We start from the raw sequence: 14,082 nt of genomic DNA, 5'->3' as shown, positions 1-14,082 counted from the left end.
AACATCCACAGATGAAGATGTATCTCCATATATGTGTCTGTAAAACATGCATATTTTATGCTTCTGTATACCTACACTGAATAACTTAATTAGAGCTTCTGGTAGATGTGATTTTTTTCTACGACTTAATTCAATTGACATCTTGGTCATAGGCCCCTCCCTCCTCTCCTATGAGTCTCACCCTCCCTCCCACATTCCTCTACCTCCTATTCCTCAGAAGAGGGGAGCCATCCTATCCATACACCCCAGCTTATCTATTCAAATGAAGATCTGAATGAAGACTTCCCCTGTGGCCTGTTAGGGCAGTCCCATCAGGTGGAAGTGATCAGAAAGCAGGCAACTATCCAACCAATGTCAGGCTCAACCCTAAGACCCACCCTGTAGCTGTGATCCCTAATGTACCTTTTGGCAAGACACTCAATTCAGTATATATAAATGTGTACACAAATTCCTTAAATGGTTGATTGAACCAATTAAATGCCAGTTAATCTTGAGGAGTCGGAAGAATAAAAAAAAAAAAGTAGGCAATATATGTTTATCAGATATGGTGGTTTGAATGAGAAATGTCCCTCATAAGCTCAGGAATACAAATACTTGGTGTCCAGTTGTTAATGCTGTTATGGGATGTTTAGGAGGTAGTTTGGTGGAGGAAGTATGTCACTTTGAGAGTGAGTAGCTTTACTTCTACCATTTCTATTCATTCTCTGTTTCCTGTTTGTGGAAAAATATGTGATCTCTCAGCTCTCTGCTGCAAGACTGGTGACCCCAGCGACCAAACCACATTCTACTCCTCCCACTTCTTAAAGGTTCCACTGTCTCAGTACTGAAGTACTGAGAGCTGAGTTACCTGCATGTGGCCCCTTCAGGGACACATACAAACAATATCCAAACTTTTGCACTTCTCAGACATTGCCCAATGATCACCACTTAGTCCAAACTACCTCAGTAATTTTGTATTAACTTATACTTTGGTTAATTATTAACTAATTTAAAACTAATTCTTCAAGCAAGTTTCTCTTGTTGAGAAAAGAATTAAAAGTAATGGACTGATTGTGTACGAGAATAAAGTGTTCTTATGGTATAGAAAGAGGGTCAAGAAGGATGAAGAAAAACCACAAGTACACTGAATAAATAGCTGTCGAGTTTTCCAATAAAAGCGCAAGGAGTCATTGCCTTCCCTACACAGATAGAGCAGCAATAGAGAGATATGAACAAGAAGAAGCTTCGCATCCATGACCTTTTTTTTTTTTTTTTTTTGCATGACTATCTGTACCTAGGCTTGATGTTGTCTATCATAGTAATTAAATAAAATATATCAAATACCTCACTATTGTGGAGCCTCCTATGATGTCAGAAGCATTAAGAGCCTCAGAGTCCATGTAGACCAAGGAGTTTCCATTTCAGAGATCAGAACTCATATAGAATAAATTGATCAGTGTGAAATCATTTTCCCATAGTCTGGCTTAAATGGTGCCCTCCCAAACCCATGTCTATTCAGAACCTCAGAATCAGACTTTATTTGGTAGTGGGAGCTTGAAGATCTTAAAATTTAAAAGAAGTCACAATGAGTAGTAACTCGTGTGGGCCTTCAATACAGAGACTGGTGTCCTTACAAGATCACCACATGAACACAGAGATACCCAAAGGAAAAGAGCTTCTGTTATACCAGATGCAAAACTCTGAATGATACAGTGTTAAGCCTAGATATAACAAAGACTGGGAAGAAGAATGACTTCTTGCAAGAGCTGTCAAATGGAGCACAGCTTTAATGGAATCTTGAGTTTTAATATCCAACCTCTGCACTGTATGTGGAGAAACTTGTGTTGTTTTTAGCTATACAGTTTGCGGTAGTTTGTTGCAGTAGCTTTATAAACCAAGCATGCATTGTGTTCAGTGGCTTAGACAATTATTTTATTTGGAAGGCCTGCTGAACACAGGATAAGAGACTTAGTTCCTGGGGCTAATTCCAATGCCATGTTGCTGAAGCAAAAGACCCAAAGGAGCTGCTATTTTGACTCTCACAGTTGGCCACCAAGAAGAGGTCACCACGTCTGTCAGCTCTACAATCTTATTACAATGCTTCTCTGCCTGCTTAATTCCAGTCTTAAATCCAGGCCACTAGTCCTAGAATCTTGCTGTTATGACACTTCTCTGCCTACTTAATTCAGTTCTTAAATCTAAACCATGTCTGTCAGCTCTAGAATCTAGCTTCTATAATGTTCCTCTGTCTGCTTAATTCAGTTTTTAATTCCTATAGAAGGGAGCAGGCACCAAAGTGGTAGAACACTAGTTCATTACGGTGGTAAGACATCTGCATCTCCTCCCCTGCCCCCCCCCCAAAAAAAACTCCCACTTAATTCTTTCACAAGGTTATCTGATTGATGGAACTGAATTCTAAATTCTGGCATTAAAGGAGACTGTGCAACCAGAAATACATGTCAAAGTTCATTTGGATCACAATAAACACCAAATGTCTACTCCTAACATCACATGGAGCCAAATACAACTGGTCATGAGACAGTAAAGGTCACATTTACTAGAAACTTTTAATCCATCCCATTTTATTTTATCCATATTCTGAACAACTATGTGTTCTCTCTCTCTCTTCTCTCAGTCTCTGTCTCTTTCACACACACACACACACACACACACACACACACACAGAGAGAGAGAGAGAGATTAAGTTTTCCTTTAAACCTAAGGAATCTAAAGTTTAAGCTTGCAAATTCTCATGATAGTTTATTCAGCACCCAGTGAGCATTTATTGGATCCTAACCTGTAGTTGGCTTGTTTAATAAACATTAAACAAGAAAGGTTTAAATCCTACCTGTGAAAAATCTAATTGATTGTTTTAAACTTTGGAATACAAACAAGTTATCTGAAAAGCTAGGTTTTCAGTTAGATTTCTGAAGTCCAGAAAGAGATATATAGCCTGCGGCTTGAATGTATCCAAAGATGATCTGAACCTTCTCTTGATCCCAGACCGAGATGCTGTACTAAAAGCCAAAAGGTCATCCGTGGCCAAGCAGGTAAATAAATCAGTGGGGAAAGCAAGTATGCCAGTAGGTGTTAGGTCAATTATCTGTACCTTATCCCTACATGACAGCCTCCTGGTGAACTCTAACCCATTCTCCTATTCTTTGGGACCTTTGAGGATCTGGATTGTGAGTCCTGCACACTTCCTCACCTCCTCAGTCAAATCAAAATGGAGAGAACCCTCTTCCACACCCAGCTAGTCTCAACACCTCTCACACCAAACTGCGATTGTCTCTCAGCATGTGTCTTTGTTCTGCTGTCTGTGAGTCCTTGAGAATCATGTCTGTATTGCTCATAGCTGTACTAAGCTGGACCAAGAACAATTCTGCGTTCTATTTCACAAGTATTCAACACATGACATGTTCATAGAGTCAAGGAAGAAAAAGGACGAGAGAAATTTGAGAATGCCCTGTGTTTTTTCACTCTGAAGCCATGTATGTTCTGGTTCTAGCTTTGTAGAGAAGTTAACAGGCCCAGGGACTGGGTGGCCTGCACAGACATTTCTTCCTCTGTCTCAAGGGTGCTAGAGTTCACTTTCTACTCTGACTGTGGAGCCATGCTCCACACAGGGACCACTACTCCAACTGTAGGACACTACAGATCCTTCTTTTCACCCACAAAACAGCAGAGGTGAGAGTCAACCTGGATATTCCTCAGCTCAGCAGCTACTTCCTTCCAGTTTCTGTCCTTAGGTGTCTGAAGCACAGTGCTAAATAAGCAGAAAGATGCCTAATCACACACAAACACAATTTCTTTTGTTTATATATTTATTATGAAGTACAGTGGCTAAAATCACAAATCTTTATTTTCTTAATTGATGATGTCTTTAACTTAATATCCTTGTCTTGGTTAGCGGTTGCTATTGCTGTGATAAACGAAAACCAACTTTGGGAGGAAAAGGCTTTACTTTGCTCATAGTTCCATAACGACTCATCATCAAGAGCAATGAGGGCAGGAACTCATGTAGGGTATGAACTTAGAGGCAGGAGCTGATGCAGAAGCAATGGAGGGGTGCCACTTACTGGTTTGCTCTTCATGGCTTGCTCATCTCATGTTCCCATAAAACACAGGTCTACTAGCCCAGCGATGACCCCATCCAAAATGGACTGGGATCTCCCCCATCAATCACTGATTAAGAAAATGCCCTAAAGTCTTGCCTACATCCTGATTTTATTGAGGCACCTTCTTAATTGGGTTCCCTCTTCTCAAATGACCCCAGCTAGCGTTAAGCTAACAAAAACTACCTAGCACGATTTTCTATAACTTATTATGTCACAAATGACAGAATTAACTCTTTTCTTTGGGGGGAGAGTAATATTCTATTGTGTGTGCACACTAGTGAAGTTGACTCCACATCTTTGTGTTGTGTACTTCATTCACTCCAGTAAGCAAGGGACTCCAGATGTCTCTTCACCATGCTGATTTCATTTTCTTTGAGCACATACATAGATCATTGATGTTGATCATGAGGTAGCTCTAAACTCTATCTTCAGTTTTTGGAGGGATTTGCACTTGTCATCTCAAAGACTAAATTAACATACATTCTCATCATCAATATGCAAGAGGTCAAGAGGTTCCCTTCTGAGCACAACTTCATCAAGTGTTTGTTTGTTTGTTTGTTTGTTTGATTGTTTGTTTATCTTTGGCCTTAATGATAACTGAGATGAGATGAATTTCACTGAGGCCTAAATATACATATTCATGATTATGATATTAAGCATTTCTCATCTCTCTATTGAGCATTTGTATGTCTTAGCAAATATCTATTCATATTTAAAGTCTACTTTTAATTAGACTGCATGATTTCCTGATACTAAGCATTATTAGTTCCACATATGTCCTATTATAAATATGAACTCACAAATACTGTTACAACGTTCTATAGAGACAACTTTCTATACAATATTGAATGACAACTTAAAATACTTCAGTGCTGGTATCTTTTTTCTCTTCTGCCCTTCCTTTATACCCTCCCTCCTCCTATTCTTTTCTTCCAGATACTGTAAGTATAATAGAAACTATGGTGACATCACAGAGACTTTTGAAGAGGCTGTCAGATGTAGGTTTTCTGAATGTTTTCCCCACTATGTAAATTGTCTTTTGTTGTTGCCATTTGTGAGGGTGGGGGTGTAGAGTTGTGAGACAAATTATTTCTATTTTTTTAACTTTTTATTGATTCTTTGTGAGCTTCACATTTGCACCCCAACCCCACTAATCTCCCCATCCCTTCATATTTGCCCTCCGTCCTTTCTGCCTTCCTCCTAAATGAAAATAAACAATACAAAAGATGGAAAACATCTAGTCTTGGAAGCTGGTGTGTGTAACAGTATGTCCCATGCTACACCCTTTTGTCTGCACATCTTTACTCATTTTCAAATGATCATTCCAAGGAGTCATTGGTCTGATTCTGAGACAGAGTATTTCTATTTAGCCCAAGCTGAACTCAAAAATCATGGCAATCCTTCTGTCTCAGCCTTCAGAGATCTGGGATTACAGGCATGTACCACCATGACCAGCTCTCCTTCTTGATAAGCTTGAGAGAGAAAAACAAGTTACTATATGGCCTTTCTTGTACACAGAATCCAAAAAAAAAAAAAAATGGTTTGTTGACATTGATCATAGACTTAAGAGACTATAGAGTCTGAGGACATGGATGAAGCATACCCAAGAGGTTAAGCACTGAAGATGAACAGGAGCAATATGTCGGTGTTTTGGAGGGTAGATGATGAATACTACTGTGTTGTACCTCTCAGAATAACTAGAAAAAAAGCTAATAAAATAGCTTGTGTTCTCATGCAAAGAAATTATGAGTGTTAAGATAATAGGTTAATTACCTTAGTTTGTTCATTATAAAATTTATACATAAATCAAAATATCACATAACTCCATAAAAACATACAGCTACATATTAATCGAAAGCAATAGCAAAATAAGAATATCTTGTTTTTTCCACATTAAGACATCAAGATCTACTTATTCCTATTTCTTTTTTATTCTAGCGAACATCCTCAAATCTACACAGCATGACTTATTGTGGTTTCTCTCTTCACCATCACAAACATTTATGGTGTTTCCAAGAGTTCAGATATGAGGGATACTGCTGTAACTAACATCACACATAAGTGATTCAGTATATGCCACATAGCTTTTTTTTTCTGTTTTTAAATTTTTTATTAATTATACTTTATTCACTTTGTATCCCCCCCTGTAGCACCCTTCCCCCCCCAATCCCTCCCTTCCTCCCCCTTCTCCACGCATGCCCCTCCCCAAGTCCACTGATAGGGGAGGTCCTCTTTCCCTTCCATCTGACCCTAACCTATCAGGTCTCATCAGGAGTGGCTGCACTGTCTTCCTCTGTGGCCTGGTAAGGCTGCTCCCCCTCAGGGGAGGTGATCAAAGAGCAGGCTAATCTTCAGTAGAGAGCTGTGAATTTTTTTTAATTTTTTATTAATTACACTTTATTCATTTTGTATCCCCCCATAAGCCCCTCCCTCCTCCCCTCCCAATCCCACCCTCCCTCCCTTTCTGCATGCATGCCACTCCCCAAGTCCACTGATAGGGGAGGTTCTCCTCTCCTTTCTGATCTTAGTCTATCAGTTCTCATCAAAATTGGCTGCATTGTCCTCTACTGTGGCCTGGTAAGGCTGCTCCCCCCTCAGGGGAAGGTGATCAAAGAGCAGGCCAATCAGATTATGTCAGAGGCAGTCCCTCTTCCCATTACTAGGTAACCCACTTGGACACTGAACTGCCATGGGCTACATCTGTGCAGGGGTTCTAGGTTATCTCCATGAATAGTCCTTGGTTGGAGTATGAGTCTCTGGGAAGTTCCCTGTGTTCAAATTATCTTGTTCTGTTGCTCTGCTTGTGGAGTTCCCGTCCCCTCCAGCTCTTACTATTTCCCACTTCTTACATAAAATTCCATTCACTCTGCCCATCAGTTGTCCATCAGGCTTAGCATCTGCTTTGACAGTCTATACTGCAGAGGCTTTCAGAGGCCCTCTGTGGCAGGTTCCAAGGTTGTTTCCTGTTTTCTTCTGGCTTTCAGAGGCCTCACATAGCTTTTTTTAATATAAGCTCATTGTCAGTGTTTACAAACAGGGAGCTTTCGTGTACAGTCTATAAAGGTTGAAGTTGCTTTGCTGGAAAGAGCGAGAGAACTGATGCAGGTCCATGTTCTGTCCTGGCTTTGGAGCTAAGGAGTTGCTGCCCTGTTCTGGTGGAGTACATCTGCTTGTCAGGATGCAACAGAGGCAGGTCTTTTTTACTACTTTTGTTTCGTTACAGTATTCAAGAGTCTCTGTTATTAGAAACTCCGGTGAATAGTTTCTCTTTTTCTTACGTTGTCTGGAAAGGAAGACGAAGAGGGAGGGTATAAAGGAAGGGCAGAAGAGGAAGGGGTACCAGCGTTGGAGTATTTTAAGTTAGCATTCAATGTTATGCCTTCTGCCTCTTTAGAAAGTTGTAATGATACTTATTTTTAAGGATGCCAGTGAGTTTCATAAGAGCTATTTCTGAAGATCCTGTTCATTGTACTATCCAACATGATTTACATAAATTCTCAGTCTTTACATTTCACTTATCAGGACTGGAGAGATGGTTCAGCAGCTAAGAGCATGGGTTTTTCTTTTCTTTTAGGGGATGAAGGTTCAGTTCCTAGCACTCACACAGTTGTTCACAAACACGTGTAACTCCAGTCACAGGGGATACGACACTCTCTTCTAGCCTCTGAGGGCACCAGGCACACATGTGGTACACAGACATACATTCAGGAAGAACACTCATGCGTGAACTGATACAAAGCAAAATTCTGTTTCTCTTTGATTTTAGAATAAGAAGAGTTTCTTGTTGGCTGTGCGGTACTCTTTGTCTTGTCAAAAAAATAAAAGTAAAATGAGACAATCCGCAAACGCTGGTCTTTCATTAGGAAACAAAGAAATCCTTCAGTAAGACACAGACTCTAGCTCCCTAGAGCTCTGCAGAGGTTTTGTTTCTTCAAGTTTGTTTTCCAATGGGTGATCCCCGTCTCTCCTTTACACACAGTTCCACTATGGTCAAGTATCCAGTCTCCATCCAATTTTGGAATGAATGTATTTATGATCCAAAGTAACATCTTGATGACTAAAGCTCAGGGACATTTATTTTATGATCAATAATGTGGGTACCTTTATTTACAAAAGTATACACTTTCCTGAGGGGCCCAATAAACCTATTTTCATTCTGAACAAAATTATGATGGCATGTAAATATGTATATTTCTACTGGATTAGCTTTAGGGGAAAAAAAGAAGAATTCCTTCCCAATGAGTTCAAAGAATTTTCTCTTTTAATCTATAAATGTTTTGTTGCAATCTGCATTATGGAAGAGGGTAAATGTGATGATTGATCTTCGTTGTCAACAACTAGATTCAGAGATGTCTGGGACAGGTGACATGTGCCTCTGAGTGTGAGTGAGAGTGTGGAACGGTGGCTCGGGGTAGAGGGAGAAGGCTGGCCTAGGATATGGTAAGCACCATCCCACAGGCAGGCTACTATGAAAGGACACTAGAGGGAGGTACCCAGAGAGCTCCAAAAGGCTCAGAGTGAGCCTGTGAGCTGTCACCAAAGTCTGCTACATCAGAGCTCGGCATATTGCCCTTCAGGAAACTTCCAGGCTCTCAGCGTGGGGTTGAGTTTGCATAAGCACCCAGCTTCTCATGCTGATCCCCTATTGGGTTCTTGGGGCCTCCAGCATGAAGCTGACTACTTTTGGACTGCCCAGCTCCTACTGTGATAGCCAATTAAATATGTCTCCTTTTATAACATATACATGGGTTCTACTGGTTCTGTTTCTCTAGAGAAAGGAATACTAGGTTTTGTTTTTAAAAATGGGATTACTCCTATTGAAAAATACAACTTTGTCTAATAGTTTCTTCTACATACATAGTGATTTAATGAAGGTCTAAGTACTTTCAGAGAGTCATATTTGTAATCCAAACTCTTAATTCTCAGCTAGACAGTGAACTGCTCCTGAGGACTTCCCATGTGACTGTTCATGCCTTCCAGGTTTGGGGTCTAAAAGAAAAACAGTGAAAGCTCAGTGAAGATCTGGACACCTACTGCATGGTCATCTGTTTGTCTTTAGCTGTGTGAGCTTGAAGATACGGCTAGAGCCAATCATTTCCTTCTCCACAGACTATAGCTGCTATAGCTCAAGGTTGTTGTGATAACAAAGAATGTAATATGTGCGCATTGTTGGGGAAAGTCCAATAGAAAAACAAGTAACGGTAATATCCACTACTATGGACCAGGCAGCCTTCTAAGTGACTTGTATATGTTAACAAAACTTCAGGTTCTATGAGAGACTAAAATGATCAAAACCCTCATATTTTTTCTCTTTTTTTAAATTTTTTATTAATTACACTTTATTCATTTTGTATCCCCCCATAAGCCCCTCCCTCCTCCCCTCCTGATCCCACCCTCCCTCCCTTTCTGCATGCATGCCACTCCCCAAGTCCACTGATAGGGGAGGTTCTCCTCTCCTTTCTGACCTTAGTCTATCAGTTCTCATCAAAAGTGGCTGCATTGTCCTCTACTGTGGCCTGGTAAGGCTGCTCCCCCCTCAGGGGGAGGTGATCAAAGAGCAGGCCAATCAGATTATGTCAGAGGAAAACCCTCATATTTTACAGACAGAAAAAAACAAGACTCAGAGCAGTCTAAAGGCCACAGAAGTACCAAGATTTGATAATGAAACAGCCTAAAGGAGCAAGGTCTAGACCACTAACCTGCCTCTCAAATGTAAAGAATTGAGATCAATAAACTCCCACAGAGCCCTAAAGTTAGACAAATTTCTTTGAAAAATGCCTTTTCTGTTGTCTTTGCTGACATCAGTTCGGGCTCGGAAAAGGAGAAAGAAATGTTCCCTGCCTCCCTCCTACGGGACTGGGTCCTACTTAGCAAGAGTGGGCAGAAGGCAAGCACTCTTCCTATTGCTGTATTACACTTGTCAAGTGGGTTATGATACAGCAGGGAAAAGGGGGTAAGATGAGTGAGTCTTTCTGTCTCTACACTTTTCCATGTGGAAGAGCTGAGAACATGATGGAACCACAAGAACGCCATGCTGTGCTTCCCCAGCTCTACACCGTGTACAGAAAACTGATCTTCCCGGAGGATGCTGAAACACACATACATGAGTCTTCCAGTCTAATGTGTGTATGTTGGGGCGTGTGTATGGGATCATTAAGGACCAGAGCCATTGCTCTGTGCTGCCTCACTGTTCATCTGTGGATAAGGTTCTTTTCCTCTCCCCATTCCTTAAGACTGGCAGTGGAAAAAATGCCAGGTGCCTTCCAGTGCCTTTCCAGTCTTACACATACATACTAGACTATTTCGTTGCTGGTAGTAGCAATCAGTCCTTACCTACGTGTCCTTTCCCTTGTTGTGGTAAGAAACGAGCTAGAGGTAACAAAGATGCGCTAGAAGACAACACAAAGCATTTAAAAATAGAAAATAGAGAAAGGGGCATAACGCATGATCCTTGGAAACATCACTGATGAATCACCAGCAATTCAGAATACTATGAAATGAATAAGAATGTCAGCAAATGTTTACCATTGAAGAAATAAAGGCTGTGAGTAACTATGACATCCTCTGGCAAGTTCTTCATAGGCCTACAGTGCTTTTCCAAGTCAGGTCCTTCAAATGCAATTAAAGTTCTTCCCTGTGCACCTCAGTTGCCTCAAAGGAAGGCCAACAACAATCTCCTAGGTTCAGGTTTTTGAATCACTAGGTTATGGGAAATCAAAAAAATAAACACAAGTGGTCCAGTCAAGGCCCAGTGCATGGAACCCATGATGGTTAAAGTGTGTAAGTGGTAAGTATTTGTCCCCAGAATTGCCTTTATGCGCCCCCCCCCAAAAAAAACCCACAGTCCTTCAGGGGACTCAGATTACATTAAGCTACCACATCTATCTGATATGCCTCTTAAATTTGTCATTATCCAGAACTTCTGTACAATTACCTATTATCCTTTAGACTTTTACAGCTAAAATCACAACATAATTCTACATTTCCTGCCTCTAAACACAGGGTCACAGAATAGTGGGTTTCAAGTTCAGATGACCTGCCCTGTGAAGCCAAATAGGAGAGGGTCCTGTAGAAGATCCATGAGCCCATGTCTGTCCCATAATTCTATCTGGTAGATTTTCAGTCTTGTTGCTAAGAGGTGGTGGGTGGCATGTGATATGGTAAAATGGACTTAGGATCCATCACCTTATCAAATGTCTACCCGATGGCTTTGGACAAGTGCCTAGCCACTCCTGGTTTTCTCCTCCATAAAACAGATTTTTTTTTAATTTTCTTCCAGGAGTTGTTAGCAGAGATTGTGTTGACAAACACTTGGGAGTGCCATAGTTCGGAAGAAAAATATCATGTGTTGTTCTCCTTTGCAGATCTTTGTGTCGACATATAAAAACACTCTCAACTCTCTTGTGCCTTTCCCTCTCTCTCTCTCTCTCTCTCTCTTTCTCTCTTTGTGGTATGTGTGTGAGTGTATGTGTATGTGTGGTGTGTGTGTGTGTGTGAGTGTGTGTGCATGTATGTGTGGTGTCAGTGTATGTGTGTATGTATGTGAATGGTGTGTGTGTATGTATATCTGTGAATGTGTATTCATATATGTTTGTAGGTATGTGTGATGTGTACGAATGTATGTGTGTGGTGTGTGTGTGTGTATAACATGAAAGCAGAATACTGACTGAGGAATGGTAGGAGACTATGGTGCATAGAAAACAGAAAAGGGGAGGGAAAGGAGTGAATATTGTTAAAATACATGATGTACTTGAAAGAAGCTGTCTTTATGAAGTGCATCACTATGTAGAATGAATAAACACTAATAATTTTTAAATTTATTTTCATACTTGGGCTTTTTTGGGGGGAGAGACATATCAATGGAGGGGGAATAGCAGATTATATGTAGGTAAAATCAAAGTAGAATATAGAGGGGGTCAAAACACTTAGGCAGGGAAGAGCATGTGACTATGGGGAAAATCAAGGTTAAGGGGAGGGCTAATTCAGAAAAAAAGAGAGCATGAAACTGACATGGAAGCCTAGGAATCCACAACCAAGCTTTAAAAAATGTGAAGAACAGTAGAGCCAGTGGGAATTTTAAAGTAATAAAAAAAGATTAAATTAGGCAACATACATTAGTAGTTGAGAGATAATGCCAGTTGACAGTTGTTCATCGTGTAGTAGCTAATACCACTATTATTGTCGCTTTTGTTATTAATCTCAAAACAGACAACAGGGAAAAAGCAGAAAAGGATGGCTCACAGGAGACTTTCCATAGCAGATGAAGTTTTTCAAGCACCCAACCCATTCCTTCATGCCCCCAAATCATTTATCTCTATTTAAGACTTGTGACTCCAAATATTAGCGTCTGGGTCTTTCTGGATGTGGCGGAGCAGGGGGCGCCATCATGGGTGTTGACATTTGCCATAACATGGACCAGAAGGTTCAGCGTAAGGAGCGCAATATCCAGGACATTTCCATTTCCCTTTGGCTGCTAGTCAGGCTGTATAGGTTTCTGGCCAGATGAACCAACTCCACCCTCAATCAGGTTGTGCTGAAAAGGTTATTTATGAGCCGCACTAACCGGCCCCCGCTGTCCCTGTCATGCATGATCAGAAAGATGGCGCTTCCTGGCTTAGAGAACAAAACAGCTGTGGTTGTGGGGATGGTCACAGATGATGTGAGGATTCTGGAAGTGCCCAAGCTGGAGGCGTGTGCACTACAAGTGAGTCCCGTGCCTGAAGTCACATCCTCAAGGCTGCTGGTAAGATCCTCACCTTCGACCAGCTGGCCCTGGTGTCTCCCAAGGGCCAAAGCACCGTGCTCCTGTCTGGTCCTTGGAAGGGCCGAGATGTGTACCAGCATTGTGACAAGGCCCCAGGGACCCCACACAGCCACATCGAACCCTATGTCTGCTCCAAGATCTGGAAGTTGGAGCATGCCAGAGGCATAGGGGCCAGCTGAGGCTACAAAAACTATCCCTGGATCTTACTCACATTAAAAAAGCTTTGGATGGTTAAAAAATAGTAATAATAGTGTCTGACTCTGTCCCTGAAACATAACATAAACTCTAGAAGACCAGAAAGAGATTTACTTATATTTACAATTTCACTGCTTCTGTTTGTGTCTAGCAAGAATAATAATTAATAAACACTGAATGAATGAGTGAACAGGTGAATTAAGAAAGATCTGTCAACACAGAGACTTGCCCAGAAGAAATGTATTCTCCAGGTAGATTTGGAGACGTACTACAAAATGAGTTTATAATGCTCTCCTAAATGTCACAAAGAGGTAACCAACCTAAACTATAATTAATTAAAAGTAATCTGTAAACTCGTCAAGTGTGGATTGCTACAAAAGAATGTTAAAGAGAAAAACTGTAGTGACCACAAAAATCAAGTGACAAGGGCCAGGCCAGTCGTGAGAGGGTGGACGGGGTCTACCTCTCTGCTGATCCGGTCAGGCATGAGGGTTCTCAGACAGGGAACGTTCCGGATCTTCAGACAGCAGCATCCCTTGGGAGGGGAGAGACGATTCATCAAGCTACCATGACTTGACAGGACTGTCCCTTGAGCATGCCCGGCTCTGATTCTATATTCACCAAGAAACTTTCTGAACTGTCAAGCATTTTTCTGAGTGAACTCACAGTCTCGGGCCAAGTTTTTTCTCCAGCTGTAAATTAATAAGCCTGCATCCTGCCTTGCATAACAGAATCCGGTTGGGGAGGGGGGAAGTCTTTCATGAACCAATTATGCAGTGCCTAATCATGCCAGGAAAAATAATGATAAAAATCAGATTGCTAGTGTGATAAAACCGTGGGCTGGGTGCGAAAAGGAAGGAGATAAACAATGGACAGTTCAGGTCTGTTGGCCTTACCTGTCATAAGTACTTCAGTGAGCAAAAACCACAAAGAAAAGCTAAGGCTGGGAGAAATCCAAGTCCTCATTCTCATAAACCTCCTTGCAGTACTTCAGAGTTCAAAGAAATAATTTGGGGAGCACAACAA

At 41.2% G+C, this 14,082-nt stretch overlaps 1 pseudogene; it reads left to right on the top strand.

Annotated features, from left to right (window-relative positions):
- Nucleotides 1-12,483: 12,483 nt before the first annotated feature.
- LOC129689841 (60S ribosomal protein L18-like) lies at nt 12,484-13,103 on the top strand (annotated as a pseudogene).
- The last annotated feature ends 979 nt before the right edge of the window (nt 13,104-14,082 follow it).

Source organism: Psammomys obesus, unplaced genomic scaffold, assembly GCF_907164565.1.
Source record: "Psammomys obesus unplaced genomic scaffold, mPsaObe1.curated_primary_1811, whole genome shotgun sequence".
Lineage (NCBI taxonomy): Eukaryota > Metazoa > Chordata > Mammalia > Rodentia > Muridae > Psammomys > Psammomys obesus.
The sequence above is the reverse complement of the archived record's forward strand: the minus strand, read 5'-3'. Positions and strand labels throughout refer to the sequence as shown.